We start from the raw sequence: 13818 nt of genomic DNA, 5'->3' as shown, positions 1-13818 counted from the left end.
GGGTGATGAAGTGGGTGATGAAGCCCGGAGGGGTGGGGTATAGTGGAGTGGAGAGAAGTGAGTTGAGAGGAGTGAGTGAGTGAGTTATTATTTAACGTCACGTGGGCAATATTTCAGCCATATCGTGACGAGAAGTTACATTTATGATACATTTATGATACATATATTTAGACCGAATAAAAAGCTGTCAACGAAGGACAGTAGAATAACTAGAATATCACAGACTTGATTTAAAACTAGTTGAGAATATTAAAAGGTAGTAAGCATTAATGAACACCACAATATAAAAATGGAGTTGAGAGGAGCAGAGAGGTGCAAAGGGGAGTGGAGTGGAGTGGAGTGGAGCAGAGCAGAAAGGAGTGGAGTGGAGTGGAGAGAAGTGGAGTGGAGAGAAGGGGAGTAGAGCGGAGCGGAGCAGAAGGGTGCGGAGCGGAGCGATGTGGAGAGGAGCAGAAATGTGCAAAGGGGATTGGAGTGGAGTGAAGTGGAGAGAAGTGGAGTGGAGTGGAGTGGAGTGGAGCAGACCAGAAAAAGTGGAGTGGAGTGGTGAGAAGGGGAGTGGAGCGGAACGGAGCAGAAGGGTGCGGAGCGGAGTGGGGTGGAGCGCAGTGGGTCAAGCATCAGTTTCATGTGAGTGGCCAGGAGGTACATGTCTCCTGCCTACAAGCACACCAAGGATTATCACCAGCTATAGAATAAAAGCCACATATCCTGACACTAAAAGGGACACAACTCCACACGGAGATTAGCAATACCTTAGATCACAAGGACACGGTACCACTTACACAAACAGAGAAAAGGAATCATGGTTAATACAATAAGGTTAGACTTGGGTATGTAGCAGTCAGTGAGAAAGATATTTTTAACACCACTTTGAACAGTATACCAGTTATATCCCGAGGTGTCAGCTTACTGTGCGAGGAAAGTGATGCAGGTCTCAGACGTTCACCACTTCGGTGAAACCCACGAGCACGGGTATGGTGCTGACCAACCTAGAAACATAATCGGGGATTTCCAACCCACGATCATAGGTTTCTGGTGTGCCCAAGAGACTTGAGTGAGAGAGAATGTCGACAAATGCTGGAGTCAAGTCTTGAGTAAACCTGTCTTCTAGGCCAAGGGAACAAGTGGCCAATAGTAGGAGCAACAATTCACCACATTCAGCGGGGATGCATCGTCTCGAGGCTAGGCAGTTATAAAAGTCCAGTTTCCACCCTTGCCGAACTTGGCTGGAATTATGGAGTTATATTTTGGCTGGACTAACGAGTCTATGCATAGTCCAATCAAAATCGTGTAATGAAATCGACAACCGGTTGGTTCATGCTTTGGTTGATTGCATGATTTGTAAAACAGGTGTACTAGCCAACTCAGCGTCAACAGCTATTTTCCAAATCTTTTCATGTTTTTAATCAAGGTGCACACGTGATTTCATGCACTTCGCAAAGTAAGACCCATTTAATCACAATACAGATTTTGATTATCGATTGGGCGTCTTGACTGGGCGCCGCCATATTGTGGGAACAAATGCAAGTGGCATGAGAGATGGAATCTGATTGGTCAAAAGGAGGGTCATAGAAGGGACACAACTTGTAAAGGCCACTGGTGGTACTATGATCGAGCTTGTTTCTTCACAAAAGATCTGGCCCAAAAGTCAATGTATGTGGTCGGAAAAGAAAACTAATTTTCAGCTACCAGATCAGTACGGCAACTAACATGACTAATGAACGAAAGAAGATAATCAATTGTTGTTGGGGTTTTTTCAGAATAAACATTTTATATCTATTTCCACGGTTATGAAATCTCAAGGCTGTTTGTTGTAATTTCACGTAAATTGTAAAATGGAGTCATTCAAAAATCTTTTTGTCAATAGTCATTGAAATTACTTTTCTAATTTGAGGGCTTTTTTGTCGGTTGGTCGGCCTTGTAAACTACCGGTAACCCAAAAATCCATAAAGCTTTCCAATGGCTCTCAAAGGGTGTTTTACTTTTGCAATAATTTCAAACATTTTTAGTATAAGTTGATTGGTTGGTTGGTTTGTTGTTTAACGCCGCAATCAGCAATATTCCAGCTATATGACGGCGGTCTGTAAATAATCGGGTCTGGACCAGACAATCCAGTGATTAATATCATGAGCATTGACCAACTGCAATAATATTTTGATAGGATACATTCGACATGACAAGTTCAAAATAGTGCAGAAAGTTGTCGGCGAGTAAAAGGAGGTTCTTCTCATTATTGTCCGACGTAAGTTTACGAATGTCATTTTAATGGATACCCACATGACTTGGCCTCCGCAAGAAAGGCGTAGAGTGGATCAATGCCAATGGAAACATTGATGACAAACAGCAGTTTCCCTTTTTCTTGTGGAGTGAGTGAGTGAGTGATCGATATTCACGACTGCTGTTTCATCCCGTCATCAAATCATATCATCGACAAAGGACAAGCGAGATCGATAATTCAATCAATAGTTACACCACCCACTCCTCATGTAAATTGGCTGTTAACAGCGTGGTGAAGCTGGGATTGTTCAGCCCCTGAAGCTAAATGGAACAGGATACAATATCATGGACATACTCTTTCTACGGAGATTTGGAAGAGCATCATTAAACAAAACACTCTCCACAAGACTTGTTGACGAGAGGATTGACTTCAACTTTCCAGTAGCCACCCTTCCTTTAATGTTAGCACCATTGCAGCAGCTCCATCCGTTGGTGTCTACATTTCACAACTCTTGAGGTACAATCGAGGATCTTCCTTCCCTGGAGATTTCCTAGAGTGTCATTCAGCTCTTGTTCAAAAGTTGTTCGATCCGAGTCACATTCAAGGGCTTAGTAAAGCTTGCAAAAAAATTTATGGTAGCTATGTGGAGGATATTTCCAAAACATTTTGTCTGATGCAAGTCCCTATTTTGCCTCATACCATACATTCTTGTGTTGTATAGGTGAAGAATTGACTTGGCTTTGCATGTGTTTGCAGTGGGTGACACCGGCAAGTCAGGATATGCTCACCTGTTCAGAAACACCTGGTATGATCACTGTTTGATAGTGATTCACAAACACAGGCTCATGATATAGTCAGAGTTGTACAACAGGCCCTTAAAGAAGTTACCCGTGGAGATCTGGGGTAGAATAGGTCTTCAGCAACCCATGCTTGTCGTAAAAGGCGACTATGCTTGTCGAAAGAGGCGACTAACGGGATCGGGTGGTCAGGCTCGCTGCCTTAGTTGATGCATGTCATCGATCCCAATTGCATGGATTGATGCTCATGATATTAATCACTGGATTGTCTGGTCTAGATTCGATAATTTACCAAACCGCCGTCATATAGCTGGAATATTGCTGACTGCGGTGCATGTCATCACCCAATTTCGTGGACCGATGCTCATGCTGTCAACCACTGGATTGTCTGGTCCAGACTTGATTATTTACAGACCACCGTCATATAGCTGGAATATTCCCGAGGGCAGCGTTAAACAACAAACCAAACCAAAAACCCTTAAAGAAGTGAGATTTCTTATAATTATGGAAATGATTTTGTCTCTTAACTTTTATTTACCAGTATTAAAATATTACCCCACTTCAAAAAATACATAGAGCGTTTTACTTTCACATGAACGTGCCACTGAACGATGAGTAACTTGAGGTACCGGAATCAGGAAAAGAAACATCACTGTGTTCTCCAGTGACCAATTTCGTGCATCACTCTCCACAAAATCTTTATAAAAGTTTGAAGTAATTGCACAAAACACCTGAAAAAAATATGAAAAGTTCACAAAATTGGAAAATTAAGAAGCGACAATAGTGTGAGGATGGTGTCAGTTGACACCTGTAGGTACTGCTGCTGAAGAAATCGGTGTGCTGACAAGACACGACATTCATCACAGGAACTATTCTCGGCCTTCAAGAAGTCTAAAAAAACATTTACGAAAACTCTATCTTTGGTTTAAGGTCAAGAGTTGCAGAAAGTCCATGTTTTTTTCTGTAAATCAACGTTTAGACATCTATGAAACTCTTAACACTTGCTTGTCCTTGGGCAAAGGGCAAAATGAAAAATGCATCTGTCAGGCGTCAAAGGCTTTTTCTCCACTTAATAATGACAAAGTTTGCAGTATTTTCTTAGAAACAGGTACCTCATCAAACACATCTTCCCGAGGCAAGGGAGTTAACTGACTCTATAAGTCCAGTTTCCACCCTTGCCGGAATAGGCTGGGATTTCTGGGGCTCAATCCTCTGGCTGACCAATCAGATTCCACCTCTTATCACTTGCATTTGCTTCAAACAAAATGGCGGGCCCAGTCAAGACGATCTGAACGATGATCAAGATCTATATTCATTATTGTAATAAAATAGGTCTTACCTCACAAAGTTCATCAAACCACTTGAGCACCTTTATTAAAAACATGAAAAGATTTGGAAAATATTTGTCGACGCCCATTTGACGATACACATCATTTGTAAATCCTGCAGTCGACCAAATTCTGTACATTGAAATCCATGTTGTTTACAAACCGAATGTCGATTTCATTAAAGGGGATTTTGATTGGACTATGCATAGACTCGTTATTCCAGCCAAAATATAACTCCATAATTCCAGCCAAGTTTGGCAAGGGTGGAAGCAGGACTTTAAAAGTCAGTTAAGACCCTTGCCTCTACACAGTACGGCAATATTCCAGCTCTATAATCGTGTCGATGAACTAGTGATTGACACCATGATCATCGATCCACGGCGCTGCGGTACAATGAGTGAGTGAGTGAGTGAGTATGGTTTCACGCCGCTTTTAGCAATATTCCAGCAATATCGCGGCGGGGGTCACCAGAAATGGGCTTCACACAATTACTGATTTATATTCTGTTGATACTGAAAAAGTCAGCCTTGTGTTTAAGAAGAGTGAGTGAGTGAGTGAGTGAGTGAGTGAGTGAGTGAGTGAGTGGGTGGGTGGGTGAGTGAGTGAGTGAGTGAGTGAGTGAGTGAGTGAGTGAGTGAGTGAGTGAGTGAGTGAGTATGGTTTTACGGTGCTTTTAGCACTATTCCAGCAATATCGCGGCGGGGTACACCAGAAATGGGCTTCACACAATTACTGATTTATATTCTGTTGATACTGAAAAAGTCAGCCTTGTGTTTAAGAAGAGTGAGTGAGTGAGTGAGTGAGTGAGTGAGTGAGTGAGTGAGTGAGTGAGTGAGTGAGTGGGTGGGTGGGTGAGTGAGTGAGTGAGAGTGAGAGTGAGTGAGTGTGAGTGAGTGAGTGAGTGAGTATGGTTTTACGCTGCTTTTAGCACTATTCCAGCAATATCACGGCGGGGGACACCAGAAATGGGCTTCATACATTGTACCCATGTCAGGAATTGAACCCGGGTCTTCAGCATGACGAGCGAACGCTTTAACCACTAGGCTACCCGACCGCCCCTGAGATACAATGACACGTAATCAACCAAGTCACCGAGCCTGACCACCAGATCCATTTGGTCACCTCGTACAAGGACCTATTCTATCCCGGGATCATCACTGGTTATAGACTGACTTGGTGTGGGGGAGGGGACAGTCCTGTTTACATTGTTTACAGACTAGCAAACCCAAAATTTCAGAAATGTTGCATAAAACTTAAATCTTGACACGGAATAATTTTACTTGCTTCAGTTATAAAAACTCCAGTAGGCCAATGGTAGAAATAGGACAATGGAAGTACGGTATTCGACATAATAAGCGCCAAGGGCGCACTCAAAATTAGAAATAGGGGGCCCTTTTTAGAATATAATTAAGGTGAGAAAAAAAACAGAGACAGATATTTTTCCAGCATTTAATTGCCCATAATTAAGGGTGCATATAACACAGGAGTGCGTATTATACACAAATAAATAAGTCTTCTGTACATTGATCAATCGGAAGGGGTGCTAATTGGGGTTGTTCACTGGCTATTTAATATATTAGCAAATATTGCCGTGGGCGCTTATTAGAGCAGGGCACTTATTACGTCGAACACGGTATTGTTTTAACACACAAACATTTTCTCCCATAAAAATACCACTGCCAACCTTTAATATTGCAAAACGAATTAGTTGAAGTAAAAAGTACAATTACCATTATATATTCATGACACTCTATGGATCGAACGATGTTTGTTTGATTGTATGTTTCTTGTTTAACTCTGCACTCAGCAAGTTTAGCAATATTCCACCTATACGACGGTCTGTAAATAACCAAATCTAGACCAGACAATCCTGTGAATGACATCATAAACATATACATGCAATTCAGATACAATGACATGCAATTAACCAAATCAGCGAGCCTGACCACCCGATCCATTAAGTCACTCTTACGAAAAGCATGGGTTGCTGGGGATCGGACTCCATAAAGGATGTTCCAGAAAAGAAATCTGTATATCAAGGGGTGAGTGAGTGAGTATAGTTTTACGCTGCTTTAAGCAATATTCCAGCAGAGGACACCGGAAAGTAGGCTTCATGCATAGAACCCACATGGGGAATGGAACCTGAATCTTCGGCGTGACGAGCCAGCGCCTTAACCCCAAGGCTACCCCACCGCCCCTTATCAAGAAGGGGGGAATAAGTGAGTGAGTATGGTTTTACGCCTCTTTTAGCAATATTCCAGCAATATCACGGCGGGGGACACCAGAAATGGGCTTCATTGTACCCATGTCGGGAATCAAACCCGGGTTTTCGGCGAGACGAGCCAACGCCTTAACCACTAGCCTACCCCACAGCTCCTTACCAAGAAGGAATGAGTGATGAGGCTTCAACTGACAACAAATCAAACGTAGTAATACGCAACACACTCTGTAACCCCTGTTATGAATATTCACAATTGCTGCTTGCTGCCTTGCGGAACAGTCTGGTTATCTGCGATTCTGCGTACAATGTATCTAGACAATGCCCTCAAGAGCAGTGAGCTGTACAGTTTAAACCTAAAACACATAAACTCATTAATTTTAATGAATAATTTCACACTGCTACAAATCTCCTAACAGTGCACTATTTCTGATGGCAATTATTTTCGTTACGCTCAAAAGAACTAATGATCAACTGTAATCTGCTGTTCACTGATTGGCTGAAAAAGGCCTTCACCAGTGCATGCAAACATCAAGTTGTTTTCAATTACAGACTTAACTAATACCATTAATGCCATAGAGATGACACAATGTTATTGGATGTTGTTTCTAATTATATTTAGTTGGTACGATACAATTTGAGCTCAGTAACCAGAATGTCATACTTTTGTCAACATCATAGCTACTTTTTCCCAATAAATTCATTTATCATACAGTAAACACTGTTATTGGCGCAATAAACCAATCCAGTAAACTTGGTAACACACTCTTATAAATATGCAAATGAGGTGACTTTGTTAGAACCACTCTATTTGTTCCATACACCAATGCTCTACTTGCTCCCTGTACTTTTGGACCCGTGAAGATCCGGGGTAGAATAGGTCTTCAGCAACCCATGCTTGCAGTAAAAGGTGACTATGCTTGTTGTAAGAGGTGACTAACGGGATCGAGTGGTCAGACTCGCTGAGTTGGTTGAAGTATGTCATCGATCCCAATTGCGTGGATCGATGCTCATGATATCAGTCACTGGATTGTCTGGTCCAGAATCGATTATTTACAGACTGACGTCATATAGCTGGAATATTGCTGAGTGCTGCGTTAAACAACAAACCAACCAACCCTGTACTTTTGCCTACAGTTTACAATAGGCATGATAGGTTCAGATGAACAGGGGTCTCCTGGCTTGTGTGCCATCCTGGGAGCAAATTGTTTGTCATCATGATTCATTGTGTGACTGGTGCTCATTCTGTTGATCCCTGGTTTGTCTGCTGATATAGCTTGGATATTGCTGACTGCGGCATTAAATATACACTAACTCACTCGGATCGGGTGGTCAGGCTTGATGATTTGGTTGATGCATGTCATCGTATCCCATTTGGAAGGATCGATGCTCATGTCGTCAATCACTGGATTGTCTGGTTCAGACTTGATTATTAACAGACCGCCATCATATAACTGGAATATTGTTGAGGGCAGCATTAAATAACAAACAAACAAACATATCACTGATATATTGCTGACTGCATCATTAAATATACACTCCCTATATACACATAGCTATTTATTTTTATTTTGTGTGGTAAAGCTGGAATAAATCCGTGAAACATAAAAGAAAAAAGTGTGGCTTTAATTGCTCCTACTAATTTGCTTACGACATCAGGCAAGTCAAAACTAATCCAACCATTCATCACTAACATATCGACAGGATATACAAAATAACTTCACGAGGATGATCACAGCATCATCAAACTCTCATCCGTCTCTATTTGCTACATTTTCACTGCAATATGACCCATAGGTCGTCTGTATTCACAAACAAAATAACTTGTCATATGGCTTTTCCGGCACATCTTCTGTTAAATATTCAACAAATAGTAAGATAAACATGACAAACATGATATAAGGCAAATAACTCACCAACCTAGTCAACTCCCGGCCTCACCATGCTCACTAGCAGCCACAATATGATGCAACCATCATTGTATATACATGTTATACACTCCGAGAGATGATCCCAGCATAGACCATAAATAAACACTGTGAACATGCAGTTGTCAGGTGGGGCAATATAATTTATAGCTTGAGTACTCTATACCATGTTGAAAGCTGTTTTTGCAACACTGTTTACGGTGCACCCACACATTATGTTGGTTTTGGTTGGTTTGTTATTTAATGCCGCACTCAGCTATATTCAAGCTATATGATGGCAGTCTGTAAACAATCGAGTCTGGACCAGACAATGCAGTGACTGACAACATGACATTGCATCAACCAAGTCAGCGAGCCTGACCACCCGATCCCGTTAGTCGCCTCTTACGACAAGCATAGTAACCTTTTACAGCAAGCATGGGTTGTACCGAGAAGGTAATGACTGCATCACCATCAGCTGACCTGGACAGGGATTTACTATCTATTTTACTATATTATGGGCCTATCTATTTTTCAGTCCAGGGGACTCTCAGTAATAAATGGGGGTGGGATGGGTGGAGGAGTGGATGGGGGCATATACATGATAAAAAAGGGGTACCATGCTGATCTGGGGTAGAATAGTCTTCAGGTCTTCAGCAACCCATTATTGTCGTAAAAGTTGACCATGCTTGTTGTAAGAGGCGACTAATGGGATCGGGTGGTCAGAGTCGCTGACTTGGTGGATGCATGTCATCGTATTCCATTCGCGTGGATTGACACTCATGATGTCAATCACTGGATTGTCTGGTCCAGACTCGATTATTTACAGACCGCCATCATATAGCTGGAATATTGCTGAGTGCGGCGTTAAACAAGCAAACTGACATCATATCATTGCATGTGTTCAGAAGTCCTTAGCCAGTCATAGATGGGGATTTTAATATTGAATTGAAGACATGATCCACAGACACCCTGAACTTTGGAGCGTATTTTTGACAATAGGAAAACCAGTTACATGTTACATGTAACATGCAGTCTACAGTTAAATATAAGGATTCAAACAGCCATACTTCGTGCCGTTTAAATTATTTGCATCCATTCTCAATGTGTATGCGTGTATTGCGTACTCTATTTTGCATCCACTAAAACCTGTGACATATATATCACAGATAACACTATAAATCACAGCAGGCTGCAAACGACACTGTCTGGGCCAGGCAAACCGCACTACCCATAGCGTTACAAGGCTGCAAAGCTCAAGACTCTTGAAAACTTAGCAGTCAGTGCCAGAACCTTTGAAATCTACTAGCCCAGTATGGCTGAGATATTGCGGACTTTTTGACTCACTCATTCACAAGTCCAAACATGCTTCTTATCATCCTTTAAGCTGATATCAGTCTTATTACATGGACTAGTTATTATTAGCTGAGCTTTTAGACCCAACAGAATTTTTCGAAACTAATGCTAGGTAGTGGCTGAAGCTGCAGATCGTGTAAGGTCAAGTCTTTTGTCACATCGTGTAGTAATGTTAACAAACCTCAAGGACAGACTTGAATCAGGGACTAGGTGACATAAACTGTGTGTAGACTTGCATTTGGACAATGACCTTATCTCAGCGAATTTGGTTATCAAAATAATCCCATCCTCATCGTTCAATGAACAATGGGTACAGGCAAACTGCTCTGTGCCAGAATCCTCATAAAGCAATGCACAAAATGATTCTTCAAACATTTAAGATGTATTGATAAAAAATTATTGATATATAGTAAACATAAATCGTCACATAGAAATTAATTTTCATCATTGTAAGTTTTTTTGTAACTAACATCACCTTAACATGTTTCCGATCTATAATTAGCCCAACATGCGCCAATAATTGGCGTTTCTGTACTGACATCAGGGCATTAGAGGATGAGCTTAAAGTTAAAAGTTATAACGATGTGATTTGTAAATAAAGTTTGCAATTAAACATTTTTATTAATGTTCATGGGGGCTTGGTTGCTCATGATGTCAATCACTTGATTGCCTGGTGCAGACACGATAATTTACAGATCATCGTCATTTAGCTGGAATATTGGAGAATGTGGCATTTACCAAAGAAACGAACAAAATCACTCCCAAAAATATGATATGGAATAATAACACAGCTAGACCTCTAACACTTTCCTTAAAAACGGGTGGCCCAGTCGTATAAGGCGCCGCGATTCGCTGTGCAGAGTTGCGTCCCTTGTGCACGCCAGAAACCTAGGATTGTAGGTTCGAATCCCAGTTCGCCTCGATTCAGTTCGCCTCGATTATGGTTCTAGGTTTGTTAGCACCATACCCATGCTCGTGGGTTCCACCGAAGTGGTAAACGTCTGAGACCTGCATCACTTCGGGCTTTCCTCCCACATTAAGCTGACACCCTGTGATATAACTGGAATACTGCTGAAATAGGCGTTAAACCCAGCTCTCTCACATTAATGTTCATGATGTAATGACTATTCGTCTTTTGATGCTCCTTCATCATGTTCATGAGAAATAAGCAACGATTATGGATCTTATACAACAATTTCATTTTCATACCGACCCTCAGCAAACTTTTAACAGAGCGTCTGTTTGGTGTAAATAAACATTATGGACACACGCCAAAACATTGGTCCAAGGGAGGCAACTGCTGACTGACAACAGCGGTTCACACGTTTTCAAAATACAACCACATGCTGTTTAATAAATATCAACCTCAACTACAAAGTGCACCCATAGTCCCTGCTGCACAAATGTGCACTTCAGAAAATGAGTTTTGTTATTTTTGACAAAACGTAACAAATCATTCTCACTTGTGTTTATCTAAATCCTTGATCCTTCTTTGCAAACCAACACTACTTTATCACGGAACTGTCAAACCGCACCGAAACATGTTTCGAGCGATACGTGCTAATAACAACCACTTTACTCCATGCAACGTGACAGTGTGATATCACTCATTATCACCTATCAATATATCACACATCGGGGGCTGATACACAAGCGCGCGATCGAGGGGTATGGACACGCTTCTGCTAAAACTTGGCTGTTTCGGACAGGGCTGGGGTCAAATTCCAGGCTTGCAAAATCCTTACCTGGCAAATGTGAAAGTTTACAGAATAATCCGATGCCAAACTTTGTCTTTAAATGCAGATATGAGTAGGCACTGTTTACAAAATACACAGATAGCTGGTCAACGTAGGTGGTCGGGTAAAACAGTCCCTCTCTCGTACTCTTCCGCCATAGACTGACTGGTAACCGGAAGTAGGTCTTGTGACCCTCACGAGTCGAGATGGTCTGCGCACAATTTGTCGGCGACTGTCAGTTACCCCTTGATCTTTTGTAAAGTGATACATTTAACAAACTTCTTACAATAATATTCCGAGCGAGTCGGAGAAGCATGACAACGTTACTTTTTGTGTATATCTTCGGCGGTGAGTAACTTTCAGCTGTCAGGCGGACTCGTGAACTTTCATTCAACTCGCCTGCTTTTGGGTTCAGCGATATCGATTTTTTAAGAGTAACTATTTTTGTTGCCAACCCAACATAAGTTTTCAATATACCGACTGTTTGATGATGATATTATCGAAATTATTCTCCATATTTTCGTAGGCTAGAATAAATGAACTACAGCTGTCTCTGAAGAAAATCAATACATAAACACATTCTGGGATAAAATAGCTCCCTAATTTTCTGCATGACTAAACGTTTCCATATATATCCCTTTCCTGTCTTTAGAGTAAATTAAGTCCAGAGAAAAAAGTGTGCCGGTCTATTTCATAATTCATATATATTCCATTGCGCTTAAATCCTTCGCTCTTCACACCAAAGTGAGTGAGTGAGTATGGCTTTACGCCGCCTTTAGCAATATTCCAGCAATATCACGACTCGGGACACCAGAAATGGGCTTCACACATTGTACCCTTGTCGGGAATTGAACCCGGGTCTTCAGCGTGACGAGCGAACGCTTTGACCACTAGGCTACCCGACCGCCCCCGTCACACCAAAGACCTGAACCGGGTCCCGGACAGTGTTTGAAGTCCGGTTCTGGTGTCCCCCGCCGTGATGTTGCTGGAATTGCGCTAAAAGCGGCGTAAAACAGTACTCACTCACTCACTCGTAAGGATCCTAGGAAAGGACTAAGGTCCCCAGCAACCTATGCTTATCATAAGAGGGGACTAAAAGGGTCGGGTGGTCAGGCTCGGTGACTTGGTGACACTCCTTAAAAACACACCGCCTCAGTGGTGCAGTGGATAGAGCGTCTGCCCGGAGAACAGAAGTTTGGTGGTTCGATCCCCTGGTCGCGTCCTACCAAACTACGTTAAACGTTACTCTGCCTGGCGCTAGGCTTGGTTTGTGTGGTCCAGAGTCAATATGAACAGACAACCGTGTTGTAGCTATATGGGCCATTGACGATAGGCCTTATACTCAAATTGGGAAAACTCTCACATGATTGTTTAATACTAAAAAATCATATATTTACTGATAATTTATATAAAGATTGAGATACAATGCTATGCATTGCGTAAAAGGCGACTATGCTTGTCGTAAGAGGCTATTAACGGGATCGGGTGGTAAGGCTCGCTGACTTGGTTGATGCATCCCAATTGCGTGGATCAATGCTCATGAAGTCAGTCACAGGATTGTCTGATCCAGATTTGATTATTTACAGACCGCCGTCATATAGCTTGAATATTGCTGAGTGCGGCGTAAACTACAAACAAACAAACATAAAATGGACTTATTAGCGGTAATGCCGAGGTCGGAGTAATCATTATTTTATACAGGTAAATATTTTTAAAACTTGTACATTTTATTAACATCTTTTAAAGAGGCTGCACCCCTCATGGTTTATTCTCCCTGCATTGTTTTATTGTACGATAGACAACGACCACGAGTCGTTTACTTCAAAAATATGTCCAAAATAACTAGTTATAACAATGGAGTTACGAATGTGACGCCACGAGCTTCCGTGAAGAAGAAGCAGTTGCCCCCCCCCCCCCCCCCCCCCCCCCCCCCTAGATTTTTAATAGAAAACAGTTTTATTTGAATCAAGTTGGGGACAAGTGATACTTGTACAAATATTTGCACACACCCCCGTAAATAAAAGTTAACTACGGCCTTGGTAATGTTTTATAAAGACAGGATCCCAGTCAACATGGTTAGATTCCAATGTTGCTTGGATCCGCGGATCGTGGGTTTGAATCCCAGATGTTCATGAATATGATCCGAATCCTTGATGACGGTCCGATTATGTTTGGAATCCCATGCAGATGTTTTGTTTACATGATGATGGTCCGGTCTTTGAGGACCATTCTGTGCTCGTGGGTACCACTAGTCT

At 41.9% G+C, this 13818-nt stretch overlaps 1 protein-coding gene across 3 annotated transcripts in view; it reads right to left on the bottom strand.

Moving 5' to 3' along the window:
• Positions 1 to 11762, bottom strand: part of LOC124124053 (peripheral plasma membrane protein CASK-like) — a 507943-nt gene extending 496181 nt beyond the window's left edge. For 2 of the 3 annotated variants that reach the window (XM_048384957.1, XM_048384959.1), the window contains exon 1: positions 11573 to 11761. The gene's annotated coding sequence lies outside the window, so the exon portion shown is untranslated. Of the gene's footprint in view, positions 1 to 11572 lie in introns of all 3 variants that reach the window. The other variant, XM_048384960.1, reaches the window with a different exon arrangement.
• Between the last annotated feature and the right edge of the window lie 2056 nt (positions 11763 to 13818).

This window comes from Haliotis rufescens, unplaced genomic scaffold (assembly GCF_023055435.1).
Source record: "Haliotis rufescens isolate VD_foot unplaced genomic scaffold, xgHalRufe1.0.p SCAF_52, whole genome shotgun sequence".
In the NCBI taxonomy this organism is placed as follows: domain Eukaryota; kingdom Metazoa; phylum Mollusca; class Gastropoda; order Lepetellida; family Haliotidae; genus Haliotis; species Haliotis rufescens.
Note: the sequence above shows the minus strand (reverse complement) of the source record. Positions and strands in the feature narration are given on the sequence as shown.